Raw genomic sequence first — 20,129 nt, 5'->3', positions numbered from 1 at the left:
TAATTCTACCTCTGCTGAGGGCTTCTGTTATTTCCAATCAAATCAGACATTCTGTGGACTCTCTCCTTCAGTTCCACCTAGACGTGTTGTCCATTGATGGTCCTGTTCTCATGGACTAAAGCAGGACACTGAGTACTAATGGTGGTAATCATTCACTTATTGGCTTTCTGAGCAAACAAGAGGGGTCAGCAACAAGAAAGAGCAGGCAGCAGCTCACACACTGTGGGACACACACACCATCCCCCCCCCCCCCTCTCTGGAACTTTGATATGCCCATACAGTTTATTATGTTCAACAACATATTGAAAAATGAGTCCGTCTAAAGAGTCACAACAAAAGCTAAAAGAGGCACGTTTCCTGTAGGGTTTCCTGTAGCGTTTATTAATGGCATTCGGGTCGTGTGTGCAGTCCAGAAGTATCCGTGTGCTTTGAATTTATGTGTGAAATAAATATGTGTGAAACTGTGTGAGATAAATACGTGTGAAACTGTGAGATAAATACGTGTGAAACTGTGAGATAAATACGTGTGAAACAAATACGTGTGAAACTGTGTGAAATAAATACGTGTGAAATCAATACGCTAGGCTAAAGGCTTCCATGCGACAACCTTTATGGATAATGTGCCATTATATTATTTTTTGCTAATCTGCTGCTGTGCATGTTGTGTATTTTGTGGAATTGCATTAGAGCGACATTGGGGGAAAATTTCCCGGGTCTTGTCATTTTATTTTTTCGGGAAATGTGAAAAGTGTTCCCAGGACAGTCCCGGGATCCTGGTTACCTATGTTAATGCCTTCTAGGTTTGGGCGGTATCCAGATGGTCATACCTTCATACCAACCTTGTGCCATACTGGGATATTTGGTAATACCGGCACTGAATCCAGAGGTTAGCAATGCTAACAAGTACATGTAAAATCCCAAAGAGAATGCTAACTAAATGCTAACGAGCGCATTGCGAAAAGATTGCTACTCACAGATTGCTGCACACACACAAAACAAATATATTAGTTATAAGATATCTAGCTGGCAAACATTTAGTTGTTAATTCCATACTGTAACTAGATAACCTGGCGCGTGCTACACAACAGTGAGTGACTCACAAGGCTCCGGTCTCTCGTTGTTGTGTGCTTGTAAACAAACACCACGACTGGGGACTACCGGTAAGCTTCATAATGAAAAATTGTGACAGGTGAAATTAAGAACAATCTCCTAACGTATTTTACAAGTTGACTGCAGGTATTTACTCAAAAAGTATTCACGTTTATAAAACAAACTTCAAAAAAGAAATAGTTTCAACAGTATTGACAGCATTGGAAAACCATCCAGTGGCCATTTCCAAATACCCCGGTATACTGCCCAAGCCTAAACCCTACTATGCATGTGTATATGTATGGTGTGAAGAGATGAGCAAGGTCCACAAATGATGAAGGGTGATCGAGAGACGTGGGCCGCAGTTTAGGTTTGTGTCAGCACACCAGAATGTGTAGAGTGGACAACACTATTCACACTGTGGCAGGAGACCAGTCTGACTCAGTGCCATCAGCCTGTCACACACACACACACCTTCTCTGAGACGTTTCTTGAATATGGGCCAAGACCTATTTCCATTGTAGTCCTCACCTAGTTGTGCCCCCATCACTTCCATTGATTGTTAGCTAGCGGTGGCTAAAGTTAGCTGAAGTTTGTAATGGCTGTTTAAAGAAAACTGAACCATGGATTACAGTTTATCCTGGTCCATAATACTACTTTCAGGGTGAGGAACCATCTAACATCAAGTTGTAAAACAGTGAACTAGTCCTTTCAGGAGATTCGAGAGCCATTCCTTTAATGTAAACTCACCCCACTCAGGGCAGGACAGCGTAAACAGAATTGTCTCATGGGGCCCAAAACTCCTACAGTAAAAATCTTAAATAGCAGAGTAATGTTTTTGAAACATCTGAAATGTATAGATATTTTCCTTATACGTGACTTGTTTTAATCGATATTAACTGAAATTGCAGTAACAGCCTGTTACATTCTGAAATTGTCGCAGTAGCTTAAAAACAAAAAGTTTAAAAAGAAAAAAACAGTGCTTTGGCTGGCTGCACTGAGCCACGTAAAACAGCTGATGTCAACTCGCGGTGAAATACCCACGTTTTCAGTCGCGGTTTGCTTCTACCATATTTAATGATTCGCATGATATTGATTAAAAATGAAGCCTGGTATGTTCTAATGTTGTACGGTAGGCCTATTGGCCTTCATATTGGTCTGAGAGGGGTAGCTAATCACTGATTTATTTATAGGCTAACGTTACTTGATGAAGACGTTGTTCGCTGTAGTAACTGTGCTTTTGTCTCGAAGCGAAAAAGTAAATGAGTGTAACGTTACGGACGAGAATATAAAGTCATAAATAAAGAAAGTATATAAACCCTTTCATTGTTTGCACACGTTTGTGAATTGTTGCGTTATTCAAGAGCGTAATATGGTTAAGATGAAAAGTTGCTTGCATAGTTGACTAGTTTGTTGTAAGCATGCTTAGCAACTGGCTAGTTACTGGGATATTTACGGTAGATTTTAAGCTGCAGTGCAAGAATGTCCGTTGCCAAGCCCCCGAACTCTCTCTCGGCACATGACAGTCCGTTGCTAATGTAAATTCAAAAGTTTGTGTACATATTATACATTTACATTTAAGTCATTTAGCAGACGCTCTTATCCAGAGTGACTTACAGTTAGTCAGTGCATACATTATTTTATTTTTCATACTGGCCCCCCGTGGGAATTGAACCCACAACCCTGGCGTTGCAAACGCCATGCTCTACCAACTGAGCTACATCCCTGCCGGATATTCCCTCCCCCACCCTGGACGACGCAGGGCCAATTATGCGCCACCCCATGGGTCTACCGGTCGCGGCCGGCTACGACAGAGCCTGGATTCGAACCAGGATCTCTAGTGGCACAGCTAGCACTGCGATGCAGTGCCTTAGACCACTGCGCCACTCGGGAGATGTGTACATTATGGACATTTGAATCTCGTCACGGTGCCTCTGCTAGAACGCTTCAATTTGAATACGCCCTAAAATCAGTCTCTGAAGACTGGAGCGCAGCCAAAGACCTCATTAAACAATTATACAAGATAACAGCAGGAAGGAAGTCTAACTATCTCATTACCTCTGACCATAATACTGCTCTGACTGTTGGCTGATGAAGAATATCAATAAAATGGAGTAGTTATTTTTCGTAGTGTGCAATGCAAGTGGACTCTCTAAGCAGAATGATGTCATGCTGAATGAAGCTTGTTACGAGAGTTGTCCAGCCAGACAATGGGATAATCTCAATTGCATACTCCTCGTGTCCTCTCTCCTCCTCAAAAACCCATTGGATGAGAAAGCCAGAGGTCCCTCCCCTCTGACCTTCTCCTCCAATTGGTTTTGAGAAGGAAGCGAGGAGAGAGTATGAGAGGACGCGAGGAGTCTAAAGTGGCTTCATCTCTTCTCCATCTGACTTATTGGAAATCATGGTGACAGGTCTAAGCAATATGGTGGATGTATCCTGGAAGTTAATCATGTGACAGGTCTAAGCAATATGGTGGACATATCCTGGAAGTTAATCATGTGACAGGTCTAAGCAATATGGTGGACGTATCCTGGAAGTTAATCATGTGACAGGTCTAAGCAATATGGTGGACATATCCTGGAAGTTAATCATGTGACAGGTCTAAGCAATATGGTGGACATATCCTGGAAGTTAATCATGTGACAGGTCTAAGCAATATGGTGGACGTATCCTGGAAGTTAATCATGTGACAGGTCTAAGCAATATGGTGGACGTATCCTGGAAGTTAATCATGTGACAGGTCTAAGCAATATGGTGGACATATCCTGGAAGTTAATCATGTGACAGGTCTAAGCAATATGGTGGACATATCCTGGAAGTTAATCATGTGACAGGTCTAAGCAATATGGTGGACATATCCTGGAAGTTAATCATGTGACAGGTCTAAGCAATATGGTGGACATATCCTGGAAGTTAATCATGTGACAGGTCTAAGCAATATGGTGGACATATCCTGGAAGTTAATCATGTGACAGGTCTAAGCAATATGGTGGACATATCCTGGAAGTTAATCATGTGACAGGTCTAAGCAATATGGTGGACATATCCTGGAAGTTAAACATGTGACAGGTCTAAGAAATATGGTGGACGTATTAGTGCTTTTTGAGGTCGGTTCAGTTTTGGTTCGATTCTTAAAAAATAATCACGTTTTTTTACTTCGGTTTAGATCAGATTTTTTTTTTACATGAATGTATAATGAAATAATGATGTTAATGATTTGAGCTTTTTAATGGAAATTTCAAAGCCAAAAATAGTGAATATTCAAATTGCCAAAACATTGAAAATATTGCATTGTCTGTCAGGTCCACATTGGGAATACATCAGTAGAAGAGTAAATCACTATGAAATAATAAAATATTCAGTTGTCTATGTTACTTAGTTTTATTTGATTACTTTATTATTTTTCATTCATTAAAGTCATCATCTCATCTCTGCTCAGGCTGTAGCAGCCAGACAGCCAGACAACATTATGTCTGTGCTCCCCATACTGCACTGTCTTTAGTCATCCTATTTAGCTAGACTAGCCTGCCTAAGTATGCTACAGAGCTGTCTAATAAAATCATTTGACTACTTCTTCAAAGTAGATGAGGTATACTTTCACAAACTGTCTCTGTTTGGAATTCAAGTAATTGAACCGATGTCAGTCAATTAGTTGTATAATAAACTCCTCCCCCAATGTTGGTTAATCACTCAGCACTACTGGACTAACTTACCAATAAACAACAAACATGTAAACATGTGTTGGCTGACATGGCTAATTGCATTACATGCATCCACTCGCATTGGTTTGTTCTATAAAATGCTAAACAAAACCAGAGCATGGATTGCTGACTTAACTTGTCCATCGACTGCTTACAGGGTAAGGAATCCATTATAATTTGGGTGAACTACCCCTTTAAGCCTACTTTTGGAGGTATGAAAACATCTGACCAACATTCCATTTGAGTGTAATGCCCCTTTAAATGCAGTAGTCTAACAAACTGGACAATCGGATTAATCTAAACTTCTTGTTATCTTGGCAGATAAACGTCTTGGCAGATAAACGTCTTGGCAGATAAACGTCTCGGCAGATAAGGAAAGAAAAAGGGCTGTATCAAGAAGGCGTGGAGCTGGGGTGGATTTGTGGATGGGAGGGGAGGGGAGGGCTGATTGGGATTTGTACTTGTGGGAGGGGAAGGGGAAGGGGTTCATATGGTCAACAATTATATTTTTTCACTCTTGATGAAATAATGGGGGGTATGAAGGACTGGGGGGGTGGGGGGGAGCAGGGCAGTGGTGGGGGGGGGGGTAATTATTATTTTGTTCTTGATGCTTCATTTGGTTAAAAATATATATTTTTTGCTCGATGAAGTACTGTTTGCTCATTACTGTAATGCGGTCTCATCTACCGTAACATGGACCTCATTACTGAAATGCATCAATGATCAAATATTCCTCTAATAATATTACAGAATTCCAAATATTTGAGCTATATTTGTGTACTTTCTTTATATGAATAATAGTTTAAAACATAAATAAATGTTAAAAGTCCAGGTTATGAACATGCCACATGTTTTGGTAATGAGATAACTCTTTATGATTAATTTTTTTTATTCATGGTCTTGGAAAATGTAAAAGAAACTAACATTACATCTGAACAGTTAAGATGATTAATATCTACAATAATTTGAGATGGTATTTTATCCATTCCAAAAGAAAAAAAGGTTTGTCTTTTAAAAATGTACCAAGAGTAATACCCCCCCTCTCCACCCACACACAGGAAACCATAATATGGACATGGCCCAACGGTATTCCAAGAAACACAGACCATAACAAGCAGTCATACACTCCTGGAATGTGCTAGAAAACCTTGGAATTCTGCCCATCAGCTCCGGGAAAGAGAGCGGGTGATATTCGAGAAATTATTTAATGTTAAATACTTATTAGGTAGTAAAGATGTAGTATACAATACAATAAAAAAATGACATATAAGGCTGAAGTTCCCTGACCATGTCACCTGACCATGTCACCTGACCAGGAAAACCTCAAACAGTCAACACATCCCAAGATAGCTATGGGGTGCCGTGCAAGTTGATGCAACATTGATCTCCAGGAGGCTATACACTGAGTGTACAAATCATTAGGAACACCTGCTCTTTCCATGACAGACTGACCAGGTGAATCCAGGTGAAAGCTATGATCCCTTATTGATGTCACCTGTTAAATCCACTTCAAATCAGTGTAGATGAAGGGGAGGAGACTGGTTAAAGAAGGATATTTAAGCCTTGAGACAATTGAGACATGGATTGTGTATGTGTGCCATTCAGAGGTTGAATGGGCAAGACAATATATTTAAGTGCCTTTGAACGGGGTATGGTCGTAGGTACCAGGCGCACCCGTTTGTGTCAAGAACTGCAACGCTGCTGGGTTTTTCATGCTCAACAGTTTCCTGTGTGTCTCAAGAATGGGCCACCACCCAAAGGACATCCAGCCAACTTGACACAACTGTGGGAAATATTGGAGTCAACATGGGCCAGCATCCCTGTGGAACGCTTGACACCTTGTAGAGTCCATGCCCCGACGAATTGAGGCTGTTTTGAGGGCAAAAGGGGGGGGTTCAACTCAATAATAGGAAGATGTTAATGTGTTGAACACTCAGTGCATGTGTTCTAGGGAACAGGGCGCTAGAGCCCTTGTCAAACGTAGTGCACTATTTAGGGAATAGGACACCATTTGGGATGAAGCCTGGGATACACACAATGCATCTATCACACTTCAGAAATAGCTGACACTGTCTCCGCTCCAAAAGTGTGGGTGGCCTGATCTGCCAAATGTGTGTGTGTGTATGCCATGGTTCGTGCAACTTCCATGCATGTCTGGCCATTTTCAAGGGTGTATGGACTGAGTTCTCCACTTGCTCATGTGTTTGTCTTTTCCCAGCACTTAGTGCACTCCCTCCCAAACACACTCCCTCCCTCCCAAAGCCCAATATCATGCTGCTTCAACCCAGCCCCAGAAGCAGTCAGGCAGTGAGTTATCCTGCTGGCTAAACCAGCCCCAGAAGCAGTCAGGTAGAGTGAGTTATCCTGCTGGCTAAACCAGCCCCAGAGGATGTCAGGCAGTGAGTTATCCTGCTGGCTAAACCAGCCCCAGAGGATGTCAGGCAGTGAGTTATCCTGCTGGCTAAACCAGCCCCAGAGGCAGTCAGGCAGTGAGTTATCCTGCTGGCTAAACCAGCCCCAGAGGCAGTCAGGTAGAGTGAGTTATCCTGCTGGCTAAACCAGCCCCAGAGGCAGTCAGGCAGTGAGTTATCCTGCTGGCTAAACCAGCCCCAGAGGCAGTCAGGTAGAGTGAGTTATCCTGCTGGCTAAACCAGCCCCAGAGGCAGTCAGGTAGAGTGAGTTATCCTGCTGGCTAAACCAGCCCCAGAGGCAGTCAGGCAGTGAGTTATCCTGCTGGCTAAACCAGCCCCAGAGGCAGTGAGTTATCCTGCTGGCTAAACCAGCCCCAGAGGCAGTCAGGTAGAGTGAGTTATCCTGCTGGCTAAACCAGCCCCAGAGGCAGTCAGGTAGAGTGAGTTATCCTGCTGGCTAAACCAGCCCCAGAGGCAGTCAGGTAGAGTGAGTTATCCTGCTGGCTAAACCAGCCCCAGAGGCAGTCAGGTAGTGAGTTATCCTGCTGGCTAAACCAGCCCCAGAGGCAGTGAGTTATCCTGCTGGCTAAACCAGCCCCAGAGGATGTCAGGCAGTGAGTTATCCTGCTGGCTAAACCAGCCCCAGAGGCAGTGAGTTATCCTGCTGGCTAAACCAGCCCCAGAGGCAGTCAGGCAGTGAGTTATCCTGCTGGCTAAACCAGCCCCAGAGGCAGTCAGGTAGAGTGAGTTATCCTGCTGGCTAAACCAGCCCCAGAGGCAGTCAGGCAGTGAGTTATCCTGCTGGCTAAACCAGCCCCAGAGGCAGTGAGTTATCCTGCTGGCTAAACCAGCCCCAGAGGCAGTCAGGCAGTGAGTTATCCTGCTGGCTAAACCAGCCCCAGAGGCAGTCAGGCAGTGAGTTATCCTGCTGGCTAAACCAGCCCCAGAGGCAGTCAGGTAGAGTGAGTTATCCTGCTGGCTAAACGAGCCCCAGAGGCAGTCAGGCAGTGAGTTATCCTGCTGGCTAAACCAGCCCCAGAGGCAGTCAGGCAGTGAGTTATCCTGCTGGCTAAACCAGCCCCAGAGGCAGTCAGGTAGAGTGAGTTATCCTGCTGGCTAAACCAGCCCCAGAGGCAGTCAGGCAGTGAGTTATCCTGCTGGCTAAACCAGCCCCAGAGGCAGTCAGGCAGTGAGTTATCCTGCTGGCTAAACCAGCCCCAGAGGCAGTCAGGCAGTGAGTTATCCTGCTGGCTAAACCAGCCCCAGAGGCAGTCAGGTAGAGTGAGTTATCCTGCTGGCTAAACCAGCCCCAGAGGCAGTCAGGCAGTGAGTTATCCTGCTGGCTAAACCAGCCCCAGAGGCAGTGAGTTATCCTGCTGGCTAAACCAGCCCCAGAGGCAGTCAGGCAGTGAGTTATCCTGCTGGCTAAACCAGCCCCAGAGGCAGTCAGGTAGAGTGAGTTATCCTGCTGGCTAAACGAGCCCCAGAGGCAGTCAGGCAGTGAGTTATCCTGCTGGCTAAACCAGCCCCAGAGGCAGTCAGGCAGTGAGTTATCCTGCTGGCTAAACCAGCCCCAGAGGCAGTCAGGTAGAGTGAGTTATCCTGCTGGCTAAACCAGCCCCAGAGGCAGTCAGGTAGAGTGAGTTATCCTGCTGGCTAAACCAGCCCCAGAGGCAGTCAGGTAGAGTGAGTTATCCTGCTGGCTAAACCAGCCCCAGAGGCAGTCAGGCAGTGAGTTATCCTGCTGGCTAAACCAGCCCCAGAGGCAGTCAGGCAGTGAGTTATCCTGCTGGCTAAACCAGCCCCAGAGGCAGTCAGGTAGAGTGAGTTATCCTGCTGGCTAAACCAGCCCCAGAGGCAGTCAGGTAGAGTGAGTTATCCTGCTGGCTAAACCAGCCCCAGAGGCAGTCAGGCAGTGAGTTATTCTGCTGGCTAAACCAGCCCCAGAGGCAGTCAGGCAGTGAGTTATCCTGCTGGCTAAACCAGCCCCAGAGGCAGTGAGTTATCCTGCTGGCTAAACCAGCCCCAGAGGATGTCAGGTAGAGTGAGTTATCCTGCTGGCTAAACCAGCCCCAGAGGCAGTCAGGCAGTGAGTTATCCTGCTGGCTAAACCAGCCCCAGAGGCAGTGAGTTATCCTGCTGGCTAAACCAGCCCCAGAGGCAGTCAGGTAGAGTGAGTTATCCTGCTGGCTAAACCAGCCCCAGAGGCAGTCAGGCAGTGAGTTATCCTGCTGGCTAAACCAGCCCCAGAGGCAGTCAGGCAGTGAGTTATCCTGCTGGCTAAACCAGCCCCAGAGGATGTCAGGCAGTGAGTTATCCTGCTGGCTAAACCAGCCCCAGAGGCAGTCAGGCAGTGAGTTATCCTGCTGGCTAAACCAGCCCCAGAGGATGTCAGGCAGTGAGTTATCCTGCTGGCTAAACCAGCCCCAGAGGCAGTGAGTTATCCTGCTGGCTAAACCAGCCCCAGAGGATGTCAGGCAGTGAGTTATCCTGCTGGCTAAACCAGCCCCAGAGGCAGTCAGGTAGAGTGAGTTATCCTGCTGGCTAAACCAGCCCCAGAGGCAGTCAGGCAGTGAGTTATCCTGCTGGCTAAACCAGCCCCAGAGGCAGTGAGTTATCCTGCTGGCTAAACCAGCCCCAGAGGCAGTCAGGCAGTGAGTTATCCTGCTGGCTAAACCAGCCCCAGAGGCAGTCAGGCAGTGAGTTATCCTGCTGGCTAAACCAGCCCCAGAGGCAGTCAGGCAGTGAGTTATCCTGCTGGCTAAACCAGCCCCAGAGGCAGTCAGGCAGTGAGTTATCCTGCTGGCTAAACCAGCCCCAGAGGCAGTGAGTTATCCTGCTGGCTAAACCAGCCCCAGAGGATGTCAGGCAGTGAGTTATCCTGCTGGCTAAACCAGCCCCAGAGGCAGTGAGTTATCCTGCTGGCTAAACCAGCCCCAGAGGCAGTCAGGCAGTGAGTTATCCTGCTGGCTAAACCAGCCCCAGAGGCAGTCAGGCAGTGAGTTATCCTGCTGGCTAAACCAGCCCCAGAGGCAGTCAGGCAGTGAGTTATCCTGCTGGCTAAACCAGCCCCAGAGGCAGTCAGGCAGTGAGTTATCCTGCTGGCTAAACCAGCCCCAGAGGCAGTGAGTTATCCTGCTGGCTAAACCAGCCCCAGAGGCAGTGAGTTATCCTGCTGGCTAAACCAGCCCCAGAGGCAGTCAGGCAGTGAGTTATCCTGCTGGCTAAACCAGCCCCAGAGGCAGTCAGGCAGTGAGTTATCCTGCTGGCTAAACGAGCCCCAGAGGCAGTGAGTTATCCTGCTGGCTAAACCAGCCCCAGAGGCAGTCAGGCAGTGAGTTATCCTGCTGGCTAAACCAGCCCCAGAGGCAGTCAGGCAGTGAGTTATCCTGCTGGCTAAACCAGCCCCAGAGGCAGTGAGTTATCCTGCTGGCTAAACCAGCCCCAGAGGATGTCAGGCAGTGAGTTATCCTGTTGGCTAAACCAGCCCCAGAGGCAGTGAGTTATCCTGCTGGCTAAACCAGCCCCAGAGGATGTCAGGCAGTGAGTTATCCTGTTGGCTAAACCAGCCCCAGAGGCAGTGAGTTATCCTGCTGGCTAAACCAGCCCCAGAGGCAGTGAGTTATCCTGCTGGCTAAACCAGCCCCAGAGGCAGTGAGTTATCCTGCTGGCTAAACCAGCCCCAGAGGCAGTCAGGCAGTGAGTTATCCTGCTGGCTAAACCAGCCCCAGAGGCAGTCAGGCAGTGAGTTATCCTGCTGGCTAAACCAGCCCCAGAGGCAGTCAGGCAGTGAGTTATCCTGCTGGCTAAACCAGCCCCAGAGGCAGTCAGGCAGTGAGTTATCCTGCTGGCTAAACCAGCCCCAGAGGCAGTCAGGTAGAGTGAGTTATCCTGCTGGCTAAACCAGCCCCAGAGGCAGTCAGGCAGTGAGTTATCCTGCTGGCTAAACCAGCCCCAGAGGCAGTGAGTTATCCTGCTGGCTAAACCAGCCCCAGAGGCAGTCAGGCAGAGAGTTATCCTGCTGGCTAAACCAGCCCCAGAGGCAGTCAGGTAGAGTGAGTTATCCTGCTGGCTAAACCAGCCCCAGAGGCAGTGAGTTATCCTGCTGGCTAAACCAGCCCCAGAGGCAGTCAGGCAGTGAGTTATCCTGCTGGCTAAACCAGCCCCAGAGGCAGTCAGGCAGTGAGTTATCCTGCTGGCTAAACCAGCCCCAGAGGCAGTGAGGCAGTGAGTTATCCTGCTGGCTAAACCAGCCCCAGAGGCAGTGAGTTATCCTGCTGGCTAAACCAGCCCCAGAGGCAGTCAGGCAGTGAGTTATCCTGCTGGCTAAACCAGCCCCAGAGGCCGTCAGGCAGTGAGTTATCCTGCTGGCTAAACCAGCCCCAGAGGCAGTGAGTTATCCTGCTGGCTAAACCAGCCCCAGAGGATGTCAGGCAGTGAGTTATCCTGCTGGCTAAACCAGCCCCAGAGGCAGTGAGTTATCCTGCTGGCTAAACCAGCCCCAGAGGCAGTGAGGCAGTGAGTTATCCTGCTGGCTAAACCAGCCCCAGAGGCAGTGAGGCAGTGAGTTATCCTGCTGGCTAAACCAGCCCCAGAGGCAGTGAGTTATCCTGCTGGCTAAACCAGCCCCAGAGGCAGTGAGTTATCCTGCTGGCTAAACCAGCCCCAGAGGCAGTGAGTTATCCTGCTGGCTAAACCAGCCCCAGAGGCAGTGAGTTATCCTGCTGGCTAAACCAGCCCCAGAGGCAGTCAGGCAGTGAGTTATCCTGCTGGCTAAACCAGCCCCAGAGGATGTCAGGCAGTGAGTTATCCTGCTGGCTAAACCAGCCCCAGAGGCAGTGAGTTATCCTGCTGGCTAAACCAGCCCCAGAGGCAGTGAGGCAGTGAGTTATCCTGCTGGCTAAACCAGCCCCAGAGGCAGTCAGGCAGTGAGTTATCCTGCTGGCTAAACCAGCCCCAGAGGCAGTGAGTTATCCTGCTGGCTAAACCAGCCCCAGAGGCAGTCAGGCAGTGAGTTATCCTGCTGGCTAAACCAGCCCCAGAGGCAGTCAGGCAGTGAGTTATCCTGCTGGCTAAACCAGCCCCAGAGGCAGTCAGGCAGTGAGTTATCCTGCTGGCTAAACCAGCCCCAGAGGCAGTCAGGTAGAGTGAGTTATCCTGCTGGCTAAACCAGCCCCAGAGGCAGTGAGTTATCCTGCTGGCTAAACCAGCCCCAGAGGATGTCAGGCAGTGAGTTATCCTGCTGGCTAAACCAGCCCCAGAGGCAGTCAGGCAGAGTGAGTTATCCTGCTGGCTAAACCAGCCCCAGAGGCAGTCAGGCAGAGTGAGTGAGTAGAAAGCCAGTCAAACAGGACACTGAACAGCCACTGGCTAAAACCAGTTAGTAGAAGGACGGTCAAACAAGACACTGAACAGCCACTGGCTAAAACCAGTTAGTAGAAGGACGGTCAAACAGGACACTGAACAGCCACTGGCTAAAACCAGTTAGTAGAAGGACGGTCAAACAGGACACTGAACAGCCACTGGCTAAAACCAGTTAGTAGAAGGATGGTCAAACAGGACACTGAACAGCCACTGGCTAAAACCAGTTAGTAGAAAGCCGGTCAAACAGGACACTGAACAGCCACTGGCTAAAACCTGTCAGTAGAAGGTGGTGGGACTAATGCAAATCACCTTTCAAATTAACATTTACAAGACATGTTACTAAAGGTTACTCTCCCACAATCCCCATTCCCTCACACACTCTACTCTCTACCAGAACACACTGAAGCAGTATTTCCTACCATCATCTCTCTCGTCACAAGTGTCTGTTTCATGAATCTAGAGGAGACAGATAGCTCATATATTTCATCTCTAAATGAATCTAGAGACAGATAGATCATATATTTCATCTCTAAGAACTATAAGATGGTTGCCTCTAGTAGTACGGCTACATCCTGTTCCTACTTCCTGTGTGTGTATATAAAGAGGAACGGCGTAGGGCCATGATGATGATGATGATGGTGACCAGGCGTTTTAACGTTCCCTTTGTCTGTTGTAATGTAACTCACGGGGTCACACTGTTCCTCAACGTTCTTCATTAGGATACTCTGCCTGACCAGTTTGATCCAGCTAGTATCCATCACAATCTAGTGCAGTATAACCACATTCCTGTATGGATGGCAGTCAGATAGGAGCACATATTGGTGGTTAGGGCTTGGCGATATATTCAAATGTAATCAAAATTGTATTTGTCACGTGGCGAATACAACGGGTGTAGAATTTACCGTGAAATGCTTCCTTACGAGCCCTTCCCAGCAACGCAGCATTAAAATATTTTTTTTTAAAATAATAACACGAGGAATAAAATACACAATAATGAAGCTACATACGTACCATATATCGTGAATCCCAGTATACCGGTATGGATCTACAGATTTGTACAATACCCTCTATAAAAATATATTTTTATACAGTGCTAAATAACTGAGAAGTTCAACTAATTGGACTACTTAACTGTCAGTTTGGTCCCAGCTTGGTTGAGTAGAACAGCATCAGCATGGATAAAGCCCATTTAAAGCACTTCCAATTCATGTGTTCCTGTTCTAGGGTCATGCACTACTCATAAAAACAAATGTAGAACTTATTCAGAAACATATTACACTGTAAAATACTGCCAAAAAATAAGAGAAATATAGTGATATGATATTTGGGCCATCATCGCCCAGCCCTACTGGTGGTGTTCATGTGGCGCTAGCAGACAAAGGTCAAGGGTTCAATCCCCTCAGTGATCACATACACATGATAAAAATGGATTCACTCACTACTGTCTTTTGAAGTATGTTTGGATTAAAACGTCTGACCAAAGTACTACTGCTGTGTTTCACACAGGTACCTGCATAAGAGCAACTTCTGCTGGACAACATTTCAGACTCTACATCAGAAGTCTCTACAGAGGGTGTGTGTGTGTGTGTTGATTCTTCCACTATAGAGAGTGTGCGTGTGTGTGTGTTGGTTCTTCCACTATAGAGAGTGTGTGTGTGTGTGTGTGTGTTGGTTCTTCCACTATAGAGAGTGTGTGTGTGTGTGTGTGTTTGTGTGTGTGTTGGTTCTTCTATCCTTGTTTGGACCTGAAATCCCCCAAAGTCCCCACAAGGATAGTAAAACAAGGACAATTCTCCCTCGTGGGGACATTTCCCACGTCCCCCTGAGGACAAAGGCTATTTTAAGCTCAGGTGTTAAGTTTAGGGTTGGGTTAGGGGTTGGGGGAAAATAGGATTTTGAATGGAAATGTATTTGAGGTCCCCACGAGGACAGAAGAACATAACGCGTGTGTATGTGTGTGAACCCTGACAATATTTTCTCTGTAACGTGTTAATTGCCTTTGCGTCATCATGTTAAATTCCTGAATTTGAGTCAGTTGACCATGGAAGTGCAGCCAGCTGCCCTATAAGGACCGAGTCTAGCTGCACGAGGACACAAGGGCTGTTGGAACTACCTGCCCCTTTCTACTCTCAGCCCGTCACTGACTAAATGAGTTCAACAAACTAAAAAGGATGAACTGAATATGAGTAACAGCAGTTCATTTTAAAAACACACCGTCAGCCCTAAACACACCAGACTAGTACATCCCTCCTACATGTATCTGGGTCTGCCTTTTTAACGGAGATAAGAACATGCTGTAAGCCCACTCCACAGCTAACTTGAAAATGTTGCTAACGGAACTATCAAATGGGATCCTTTTCTATAGCATAACAGGTTAATACGCTGTGAAGGAGGACGGTCAGAGGACCACTGGTTTGAGCCCAGTAAGGGGATAGGGGACAGTGGAGGAAGCGAAGCTGGCTCCTCCCTCGGTCTACCTCTTTCTGTATCAGATCAGTCTTCCTCTCTCTCCGTCTGTCTCCTTCTACTTGTCTCTGTCTCCCTCTACCAGTATACAGAGCTCCCTTCATACAGCACATTCACTCTAGTGGAGGTGTACACTCTCGGTTTGTAACTAGGTACATATGTGTCAAGTCTATTCCAACCGGGATACTCAGGCATTTCCAGTTGTAACGGTTGACTCAAAAGTTAAAAAATGACCTTGGTGTTAAGAAATGTCACCAAAAGACAACCCTTGCAGGGTTTATTTAAAGTGAGTCTAGAATAGACAACTATATTAACTCAAAAAGGGGCATTCCCCATTGAAACTTGTACAGAACATGAAAAACATGTGGCAATGGGTTGCACATTTTAGGAGCTGATATGTATAGAAATGTAACGTATATAACTGTGTTTATACTAAAGAATATATATATCTCAGAGTTCTGCACTCACTGCACTTCAAAGACACTCATTAGCCTCATCATTTCATTATACTGAACTCTCCAAACTGTTGCTTATTCTGTGGGGTGCAGTATTCAGAAGATAGAAAACTACTGTACAGAACAGCTCAGGGCTACATTTTCTATCTGAGCGTTCTGCACTCACTGCGCTCAACCAAATACACTCATTAGTCTACTACAGTAACGTAATTTCATTATACTGAACTCTCGAAACTACTGCTTATTCTGTGTGGGATGAAACATTCTGAAGATAGAAATGTAGCCTATAGAGCGGTATGTCTGGTCTCCCCATTTGCTTAGGTATAGAGCTGTTCTCATCTGTTCTGCTTGTTGATTTGATATCTGAACGTTCTGTATCCTACTCGCTGCCCTCTGAACTGTCCATCTGGTGAGTCAAGTTGGGTGAATGTGACAGTCGATAATCCACTTACTCCACTGCCGGTTTTCACAGTATTTTAGAAGCATAGCCTACTTATTGTAGGGAAGGAATTCTACTACGGGTTTCATTATGCTCCTCCTCTTTATCACACTTACTAAAATAAACTTGCAATATGCCCATGAAGACGACTTCTGCGTAATGACTTCGGAAAATATTTGACCACATGACTGAATTCCCCTGATAGCAATTGCTTGCGTTACAACCACCACCACCACACGCAAACTCCGTTACGGGGAATTTTCAAGAGAAATGGAGAGGGAGCAAAGACGTGCGTCAAGCGATCATTAATACGTTTTACAAAAACGAAATATTCATACTGGATATTGGAGAATCTAGATTAGTAAACTCTCAATATCACTGATAATCACATTAATAAACGTAAACAAACCATAAACAAAAGCATAGCTACCTTGTCTTTGAATCCTAAACCAAGGTTCGTTCTCTCATGGTAAAGTAAATTGTATCCAAGTCGCCCAAAAAACCCTGAAAACACTCCTTACTTCTTCGTCTTCCGAAAACTGCAAACCTGTCGCGCGGGGAGATGGCGCATCTGACACCCGTGTTGTAAAGGTAGTGTTCAAACTTCCCGTAGACTTATCGTCCGATGATTAATAGGCTACAAGCCCGCCGTTGATTACTTCACTTTTTAGCGAAACTTTCACTAATACCTTGAGGACAAACAAGGGTTATTCCAATTTAGAGTTTAGATTCTGTCATCGCAGTTCCTTCTCCCTCCCCCTCGCACACTGGTGACACAGCTCTGATGATTGAAGGTTGGAAAATCAGACTCCTCCTAAAAAGGTATGACGTCGCATTTGTTAGGCCTATTTACCGACAAAAATAGCGCCAATTCTAAAACCATCTCAGGAGTGAAAGAAACGTGTTTTTCTTATTCAAAGGGCAGTAAAACAAAAATGATTAAGTGAGTTTTAGTAAAAAATACCTTGATGTAACAATTTGTTATAGGGGTAACACAGGTTATTGTCATAAACTACATTTTACATACACCTTGATCATTGCGCAGTGTCATTAGATAAATCCAACCTATGCACCACACAGAACGCACTATAACTGCCTCTGCAACACAATACGCAACGTTCCATTGGAAATGAATGTACTTCTGGTGTACCAAAACGCAATTACCCAGTCGGTGTGTTCGAAGCGTTGGTCTTCACACTCCATGCCCCGCGTCACAACAAAAAGAATCAAGCTACACATTAGCAACTTCTTCTGTGGTTTACTACTTGTTCCTCACCGCAAAGTAATGCACAAGTAGAAAAAATCCAACACACTGCAACCTAGTGAGTCGCAGCTGTGCAGATCGCATCCTAATGAAATTAATGGACTTCTGCCAGAACGCATACAGTTTGATTAGGTGTAACTATCTCTGCTGATCTATGTTGTTAAAACTTGATGACCTATGAATTGCGTGCTGGGCTATAGTGCAGAGAGTAAGTATAATAGAATGATTTCTCTCGGTCTCTGAACAGGGACATGTTGAAATTCACAGAGCTGTGCTAAGCTGACTATCTCTGCCATGATAAGGTGGTGGTGGGGAACACGTGGTTCGTGTCTGCTTCTCAAATGGCAGTGGACTCCCTATATAGTGCACTACTTTAACCAGGGCACATAGGGCGCTGGTCAAAAGTAGTGCACTATATAGGGAATAGGGTGCCATTTGAGACGTAGACCTAACCCGTTGGTGTAGGGCTGTATGAAAAGTAAGCAGGTGTTATTTTCAGTTAGACAACATCTCTGAAAAACCACACTGAATGGATGTGGAGAAATTCAAGGCCATATCTCTATTAGACAGTTTCTCTTCAAAGTAGTTGTTTGCCCTCTGAATGTGTCTATAAAAAATATAATGACTTTATTATCCCCGTGGGGAAATGTTGGTTGTGGCTCTGTGCATACATACATACATACACATCATCTGACATATACAAGGACATACAGACGATAAATACAGGTAGACAATGTGCAGTTTTGTGTGTGTGTGTGTGTTTTATTTGAGGACCTCTAGGTCTATTGTCCATCGGCAATAGCCTAATGATTTACAGTGATACTAAGCTCAATGACATGCTCATTGCTCATCCGTCATGCAAATGTCCTGATTAGTTCCGCGCCTCATTAACATCGAACAACAGTTTCAAGTCATTTTAAAAAGACAAAATGTAAATGTGTCTATTGTAATGGATTTTTTTAAATACTTCCTATAGACTGGTTTGCTGAGAACGTCACGAAAAAGGACACGCTACAATGGGGCAGAAGGCCTTGTGTTGTTGTGATTCTAGATGGCCAGATCGCTAGCAACAATGACAATAAACTGGCATGTGGGGAATCGTAAGTGGCTCGATTCAGCTGGTTCTATCTTGTCCTTAATACCATGTCTTGTTTTGAGGTGTTTTGACTTATGACTCAAATTTGCTAGCTAGCTAACCAACAGCTGTAACAATGTATTTGAGCGACAACAAGTGCTCATTGTGCAACTTTATTTTCGTTTCAATAAACATTGGAGACTAAATATAGTTTTCATGTTGTCAACAGTCTAAGCCAACCCTGTCTGTTTTGCCCCAAAGTTTCGCACGCGGCGGTTTTGTTGCTAAACAACCAACTATGTGTGCGTGTTTGTTTTGTGTTTTCACAGTAGGCCTACTCTAAGTACTCTTTACTGTGTGTATGTGAGTGTGTGTGTGTGTGTGTGTGTGTGTGTGTGTGTGCGCGCATGCATGTCTGTGTTTGTGTGTTTTGAGGGAGTATCTCCTGAGGCAGATGGGTTTCTCCCTGAGGCAGATGGGTCTCTCTCGCTCATTCATCATCTAGTCCCAGAAGTCTTGAGGGGGTGTTCGTGGTAGCGGGCAGCTCCACAGCAGGGGGGGCATCCCCGCTCTGCTTCCCCAACCAGAGAGTATCTTGTGGGGGAAGAAGTCTGTGCTGAGGGCGTACCCCCTTCTGGGTCACTGAGCCACAGCTGCACAACACGAGGGCAACAACAGACCTTTCTTGGGAATTTTCATTCATGACTACTGTCTTTCATTTCAGAGACAGATCACTCTCCAAGGATTTCACGCTTTTCAATTTCAGTTGAGTTTTTAAGCACCGTATTTGCAAGATCTCCTATTCAATTTGAAGTTGAGTTTTTAAGCACAGTTTTTTTCAAGTTATCCTTTTCAATTTCTCAAGGCCTTCTATTTAAGCAATAAGGCCTGAGGAGGTGTGGTAAATGGCCAATATACCACGGCTAAGGGCTGTTCTTATGCAACGCGGAGTACCTGGACACAGCCCTTAGCCGTGGTATATTGGCCATATATCACAAACCCCCGAGGTGCCTTTTTGCTATTATAAACTGGTTACCAACATAATTAGAGCAGTAAAAATAAATGTTTTGTCATACCCGTGGTATACCACAGCTTCCAGCCAATCAGCATTCAGGGCTCAAACTACCCTGTTTATAATAAACAATATATTTCGACAATATGCACAAACTCTAATTGGCTATTTAGTTATTTACTGCAAGACTGCTGAAAGAACTGTTGAACTATTATCTCAACCGATGTTATTTTATCACAACAAAAACAATACCAGTTGCAAAATAAAAAGCTAATACTTTGGATAAAGCTCAAGACCACTCACGGTAAGGTCTGCCCCTGGCCCTGCTTTCTGTCAGCCAATCCAAAGTTTCTGTAGAAAGTAATCAATATGAACAATGCTCTGGATATGATGCATGCATATGGTAGCTTATATAGACCACCCCCTATGGTGCATTCATTATAGAGCCCCACAGTGGAGGTGTCATACAGCGCATTCAGAAAGTATTCAGACCCCTTGACTTTTTCCACATTTTGTTACGTTACAGCCTTATTCTAAAATTAATTAAATTGTTTTTTCCCCTCATCAATCTACATACAATACCGCATAATGACAAAGCAAAAACACATTTGTAGAAATGTTTGCACTCCTGCGTTGTCTTGGCTGTGTGCTTTGGGTCGTTCTCCTGTTGGAAGGTGAACCTTCGCCCCAGTCCTGAGTGTTCTGGAGCAGGTTTTCATCAAGGATCTCTCTGTACTTTGCTCTGTTAATCTTTCCCTCGATCCTGTCTAGTTTCCCAGTCCCTACCGCGGAAAAACATCCCCACAGCATGATGCTGCCACCACCATGCTTCACCGTAGGGAGAGTGCCA

General features: G+C 45.7%; 1 protein-coding gene across 1 annotated transcript in view; it reads right to left on the bottom strand.

Annotated features, from left to right (window-relative positions):
• The window catches only part of LOC311125482 (N-acetyllactosaminide beta-1,3-N-acetylglucosaminyltransferase 2-like), a 40,315-nt gene extending 23,620 nt beyond the window's left edge, over positions 1-16,695 (bottom strand). Inside the window, exon 1 of the mRNA XM_084199533.1 lies at positions 16,359-16,695. The gene's annotated coding sequence lies outside the window, so the exon portion shown is untranslated. The remainder of the gene's footprint in view (positions 1-16,358) is intronic.
• Between the last annotated feature and the right edge of the window lie 3,434 nt (positions 16,696-20,129).

This window comes from Coregonus lavaretus (genome assembly GCF_964263955.1).
Source record: "Coregonus lavaretus genome assembly, contig: HAP1_SCAFFOLD_3482, whole genome shotgun sequence".
NCBI lineage: Eukaryota > Metazoa > Chordata > Actinopteri > Salmoniformes > Salmonidae > Coregonus > Coregonus lavaretus.
The sequence above is the reverse complement of the archived record's forward strand: the minus strand, read 5'-3'. Positions and strand labels throughout refer to the sequence as shown.